The sequence below is a fragment of the Hibiscus syriacus genome, unplaced genomic scaffold (genome assembly GCF_006381635.1).
Source record: "Hibiscus syriacus cultivar Baekdansim isolate YM2019G1 unplaced genomic scaffold, ASM638163v2 tig00111758_pilon, whole genome shotgun sequence".
In the NCBI taxonomy this organism is placed as follows: domain Eukaryota; kingdom Viridiplantae; phylum Streptophyta; class Magnoliopsida; order Malvales; family Malvaceae; genus Hibiscus; species Hibiscus syriacus.
This window is the reverse complement of record NW_024063170.1, coordinates 1,492,954-1,500,012: the sequence shown is the minus strand read 5'-3', so window position 1 is coordinate 1,500,012 and position 7,059 is coordinate 1,492,954.

The window sequence follows — 7,059 nt, the reverse complement described above, 5'->3', positions numbered from 1 at the left end:
AAAGGGTGTCTGACAGGTAAAAAAGATTGTCAGGGTGATTTTTTGGAAAAATCGCCCGAAAAAAAAGGAGAGAAAATACCACGGCATGGCAGCATCATAATCAGAACCATTAGTTTTCAATTTTCATCCATGTTAAGAAGATATTTGCAGTGAACATGGTCCCTCAATATAAATATACCTACTTTACTACAATTGCAGGCCTCTCAAGTAATATAATGAAGTAACCTTCTTCATGTTAATGTTCTTTCTTTTATTTACCTTTGAGGTTTGTTATTAGCTTTGGTTGAATGATGCTGAGTGGAAGAAACATATACCCTTTTACTGCAACTCAATGGGAAGAGCTTGAACATCAAGCTTTAATCTTCAAGTATATGGTCTCAGGTATTCCTGTACCACTTGATCTCATTTTCACCATCAAAAGAAGATTATTGGGGGAGTACTCTTCATTTTCTTCCAGGCTTTTCTCTTACCAGTCTCAACTGTTGAAAGTCAAGCCATTTCGGTGCAATTAATGCACTGAATGGCAATTGTCAAAAAGCTTGGGCTGCAGAAATTATTTTAAACATTCGGTGCATCATTTGTTGATTTTTCAACAATGGTAAAACCTTAATTTTAGCCATTGTAATTTAGGGTATTTACAAATTAGTCCTTAAAGCTTCAACTATAAATACCCTAGCTCATTTAGCTTCAAAATCATCCCAAAGCATTCTAGCTTTCTTCCAATACTAGAGAGAATTTAGAGAGTTTCTTGAGAGTTGTTTTCTCCTTTTTTATCAAGAGAGAATTATCATTGTTTTCTCCTTGGTAGATCGAGAGAAGTTGTAATTCATATTTTCTCATAGTGAAATTCTTCTACCGTTGCCCGTGGTTTTTACCCTATATTATTCAGGGGTTTTTCACGTAAATTTTGTGTCTCTTTTATCTTTATTTTTATTTTCTCAAATTATCAGTTGCGATTTTGCTCTATCCGATAGCCGTCTTCCGCAACAATTGGTATCAGAGCTAGATTAGAGTGTGTAATATCTGCTTATTGTCTTTGTGGTTACCACCAAAAGGTAGATCCTCCAACATAAGAAAGTAAGAAGGTATTACCCATTCTTTGAAGGTTCCAGAGAACTATTCACGATAGTAAAATAGTGGGAGCTATCCGTAAAAGAAGCTATGACAACAAAATTTGATATTGAAAAATTAAATGGGAGAAATTTCTCATTGTGAAAATTGAAGATGAAGGCCATCCTAAGGAAAGACGGGTGTCTAGCAGCTATCAGTGAAAGGCCGGTAGATTTCACAGATGACAACAAATGGATCGAAATGGACGGGAATGCTATGGCAAACTTTCATCTAGTATTAGCAGATGAAGTATTGTCAAGCATCGAGGAGAAGAAGACAGCTAAGGAGATATGAGATCATCTCACCAAATTGTACGAGGCCACATCGTTGCACAATAAAATTTTCCTTAAGAGGAAATTGTACACTCTCCGTATGCCAGAATCTACTTTAGTGATAGAGCACTTAAATACGTTGAACACTTTATTTTCTCAGCTTACATCCTTAAGCTGTAAAATAGGAGAACAAGAACGTGCTGAACTTCTACTTCAAAGTCTACCGGATTCGTATGATCAACTCATTATCAACTTGACAAACAATAATGTCACCAGTCTAGTCTTCGATGACGTTGCAGCTGCTGTTCTATAAGAAGAAAATATGCGCAAGTACAAGGAAGATAGACAAGTAAATCTGCAACAAGCAGAAGCGTTGACAATGACGAGAGGGAGATCAAAAGAACGTGGCCAAAGTAGCAGTCACAAACATGGTAGATCGAAGTCGAGGAGCAAGAAGAATTTAAAGTGTTACAACTGTGGAAAGAAGGGTCACTTGAAGAAGGATTGTTGGAGTCTAAATAAAAACTTCAATCCACAAGGCAATACCGCAAACACTTCAGATGATGGAGATGCTCTATGCTGTGAAGCGTCAACCACCGTGGAAGGCAGAAAAAGATTTACAGATATATGGCTCATTGATTCGGGAGCGACATATCACATGACCTCAAGAAGAGAATGGTTCCATCATTATGAACCTGTCTCAGGAGGATCTGTGTATAGTTGCAATGATCATGCCTTAGAGATTGTTGGTGTGGGAACCATCAAATTAAAGATGTATGATGGAACAATTAAAGTTGTTCGAGATGTGCGGCACGTGAAAGGCCTGAAGAAAAAATTATTATTCTACGGATTGTTGGATAATAATGCTAGCAAGATTGAAACACGGAAAGGAATCATGAAGGTGTTCCGTGGAGCGCTTGTGGTGCTGAAAGGTGAAAAGATAACTGCAAACTTGTACATGTTGAAGGGAGAGACATTGCTAGAAGCAGAAGCCTTTGTTGCTTCATGTAGTTCAGATTCTACAATGCTATGGCATAAGAAACTTGGACACATGTCAGAATAAGGAATGAAAGTCCTTGTGGAGCAAAAACTACTTCCAGGCTTAACAAAAGTATCACTTACTTTGTGTGAGCATTGCATAACAAGTAAGCAGCACCGGTTGAAATTCAACACATCAAATTCTAGAGGAAAAAGTGTTCTAGAATTGGTTCACTCTGACGTATGGCAAGCACCAGTAACATCCCTAGGTGGAGCAAAATACTTTGTCTCATTTATTGATGACTACTCCAGGAGATGTTGGGTGCACCCTATTAAGAAGAAGTCAGACGTGTTTTCAACTTTCAAAAACTTCAAAGCGCGGGTGGAACTTGATTCTGGAAATAAGATCAAGTGTTTCAGAACAGATAATGGAGGAGAATACACAAGCGAAGAATTTGATGACTTTTGCAAGAAAGAATGCATCAAAAGATAGTTCACAGTTGCGAACACTCCTCAACAAAATGGATTGGCAGAGCGGATGAACAGAACCTTGTTAGAAAGAACAAGAGCAATGTTAAGGTATGCAGGCCTAGAAAAATCATTCTGGTCAAAAGCAGTCAATACCGCCTGTTATTTGGTGAATCGAGCTCCATCAACTGCAATAGAGCTGAAGACACCAATGGAGATGTGGACTGGTAAACCAGCTGATTATTCAAACCTCCATGTATTTGGAAGTATTGTATACGTGATGTACAACTCCCAAGAAATTTCAAAGCTGGATCTAAAATCCAGGAAATGAAAATTCTTAGGGTATGCTGATGGAGTCAAGGGGTATCACTTGTGGGATCCCATTGCCCGCAAAGTGATCATTAGCAGGGATGTTATCTTTGTAGAAGATAAGCTACAAAGAAAAGAAGAAGATGGTAGCGCTGAAAAGTCAGAGACTACGCAGATACATGTGCAAAAAGAGTTTGAACAAGGAGATTCTTCTGAAGCAGAACCAACACATGATGAACAAGAACCAGAGAGTTCTGAAGCTCCAACAACTCGTCAATCAGATCGTGTGAGAAGACGTCCTAATTGGCACTCAGATTATGTTATAGAAGGTAATATTGCATACTGCCTTTTAACAGAGGACAGTGAGCCATCAACATACCAGGAGGCAATAAACAGCTCACATGCTTCACTGTGGATGATGGTGATGCAAGAAGAAATTGAAGCCCTTCATAAGAATAATACATGGGACCTTGTGCCACTACCACAAGGAAGGAAGGCAATTGGTAACAAATGGATCTTCAAAATCAAGCGAAATGGTGACGATCAAGTGGAGAGGTATTGTGCAAGACTGGTGGTCAAAGGATATGCTCAAAAAGAAGGTATTGATTTCAATGAAATTTTTTCTCCTGTGGTTCGACTAACAACAGTTCGAGTAGTCTTGGCAATGTGTGCTACATTGAATTTACATCTAGAGCAGCTAGATGTTAAAACAACTTTTCTTCATGGAAATCTTGAAGAAGAGATTTAGATGCTTCAGCCTGAAGGTTTTGAATAAGAAGAAAAGAAGAACTTGGTTTGCAGGTTGAACAAATCTCTGTACGGTCTAAAGCAGGCGCTGAGGTGTTGGTATAAGAGATTTGGTTCCTTCATTATGTGCCTTGGATACAACAGACTTAATGCAGACCCTTGTGCTTATTTTAAGAGGTCTGGTGATAACGATTTTGTTATATTGTTGTTGTATGTGGATGACATGTTGGTTGCAGGACCCAACAAAGATCATATTGAAGAATTGAAGGCACAACTGGCTAGGGAATTTGAAATGAAGGACTTGGGATCAGCAAACAAGATTCTAGGGATGCAAATTCACCGAGACAGAAGTAATAGGAAGATCTGGCTTTCACAAAAGAATTACTTGAAGAAGATCTTGTCACGATTCAACATGCAAGATTGTAAGCCAATTTTTACCCCTCTTCCTATTAACTTCAAATTATCCTCCAGTATGATTCCTAGCACTGAAGAAGAGAGGATGGAGATGTCTCGAGTACCGTATGCATCAGCAGTGGGAAGTTTAATGTTCGCTATGATATGCACAAGACCAGACATTACACAAGCAGTGGGAGTGGTTAGTCGATACATGGAGAATCCAAACAAAGAGCATTGGAATACAATAAAGAGGATCCTGAGATACATCAAAGGGACCTCAAATGTTGCATTATGTTACAGAGGATCAAATTTACTAATCAATGGGTATGTAGATTCTGACTATGCAGGGGATTTGGATAAAAGCAAATCTACTACAGGGTATGTGTTCAAAGTTGCTGGTGGAGCTGTAAGCTGGGTTTCAAAATTGCAGTCAGTTGTGGCTACGTCAACAAAAGAAGCAGAATATGTAGCAGCTACACAAGCCAGTAAAGAAGGAATTTGGTTGAAGATGCTATTGGAGGAGCTTAGGCACAATCAAGAGTATGTCTCTCTATTTTGTGACAGTCAAAGCGACTTGCATCTAGCAAGGAATCCATCATTTCATTCAAGGACAAAACACATACGAGTCCAGTACCATTTCATTCTTGAAAAGGTGGAAGAAGGGACAATAGATATGCAGAAGATCCATACCAAAGACAACATAGCAGATTTCATGACGAAGGCGATCAATGCTGATAAATTTACCTGGTGTCGATCCTCCTGTGGCCTGTCAGAAACGTAAGCAACATGAAGGTACAAAGTAGAAATAATGGTGTGAAGATATGATTGTTCCAATCAAATCTACAAGTGGGAGATTGTTGAAAGTCAAGTCATTTCAGTGCAATTAATGCACTGAATGGAAATTGTCAAAAACCTTGGGCTGCAGAAATTGTTTTAAACATTCGATGCAGCATTTTTTGATTTTGAACAATGGTAAAACCTTAATTTTAGCCATTGTAATTTAGGGTATTTACAAATTAGTCCTTAAAGCTTCAACTATAAATACCCTAGCTCATTTAGCTTCAAAACCATCCCAAAGCATTCTAGCTTTCTTCCAATACTAGAGAGAATTTAGAGAGTTTCTTGAGAGTTGTTTTCTCTTTTTTTATCAAGAGAGAATTATCATTGTTTTCTCCTTGGTAGATCGAGAGAAGTTGTAATTCCTATTTTCTCATAGTGAAATTCTTCTACCGTTGCCCGTGGTTTTTACCCTATATTATTCAGGGGTTTTCCACGTAAATTGTGTGTCTCTTTTATCTTCATTTTTATTTTCTCAAATTATCAATTGCGATTTTGCTCTATCCGATGGCCGCCTTCCGCAACATCAACATGGTAAGAAGTTAAAGCCCCCATTTTTTTGGTAATTAATTTTTCTTGTTTCGTTCTGGCTTTAACAATGGCGTTTGGTTGTTGTGTTTCGTAGTTGGATGGAACTGCTTCAAGGGGAGAAAAATGGACCCAAAATCTGGGAGATGCCGAAGAACTGATGGGAAAAAATGAAGATGCTCGAAACAGGTTTACATTGATTCCAAGTATTGTGAAAGGCACATGTATAGAGGCAAAAACCGTTCAAGAAAGCCTATGGAACCTAGTGCTACAATAATGGCGAACACTTCGACAGCAACGCAAAGCTTGTCCTTAAGCTTGTCTTCCTCTGATAATCAAAACGACCGCCATGGAATTGGTTACACTGGTTATCAGTCTATCCTCAATGACTCCATAATGTATCCCCATGCCTCAAGAGCTCTTGGCATTGGGCTATCACTTCAAGCACACGAGCCTTGTAGGAGCTTCTCAGGTTCATCAATGGAGGATTCATGGCAATTTACTCCATTAACAACGAGCTCATCTTCTTCAAACCATAAGACAACAATCCATCGTTTCATTGATGAATGGCCACCAAAACATAGAGGCTCATCATGGTTTGATTTTGATGATAAAGCATCAAACAGCTCATCATCATATTCAACAACCATGCTCTCAATCTCCATCTTCAATCCAAGATCAGACAATGGTATATATTAAAGACATAACTTCTGGTTTTTAGCTAGTTGTAAGAATTAACATAATTCTTTTTTTCCCTGCAGGTGGTTGAATATCCCAGTATAACCTTTCTGCAGTAAGAGGGCAAGAATTTACTGAGTGGGGGATCACTCATTTCTCCGACGGTTTTTAGTCTCTTATTTATCGTTTTCTTTTGGCCGTTGGTGGTGGTGGTGTGTTTTTAATGAAAACAATGAACTCTTTCTGTTTACTGTTGTTTACTGCAACAAAATTCAAGTTCATGAATTTAAGATTGAATGACTCCTCCAATTGTGCCGATATGTAGTTCTGGGTTTAATTTCAACCACTTACTCGGCCTGCTGCACCTGCTTACTGTCTGTAGTAATAGTCCCTCTTATTTATTGTCTGACTTTTTTTTTTTTACTTAATTGTACCTGAGGTACTTAAATCATAATTCTATCTCTAAATTGTTTTATAAAGTCTTAAGTTCTCCATTGAACCTTAAACTATACAATTTATACCGAATTACCCCTTAAAAATTTTTCAAGACGTTTTATCCCCCATAAAATTTAAAATGTTATCTATTTCTTCCTAAATCATTAACTCCGTTAAAAAGAGACATGGGTAAATTAATATTAAGTCACTCAACTATTCTCATGGTTTCACTTTGATCACCCCGAGTATTTTCTTTCGTCTTCTAGCTTTTTTCTTTTACAAAATCATCACTAAACTATTT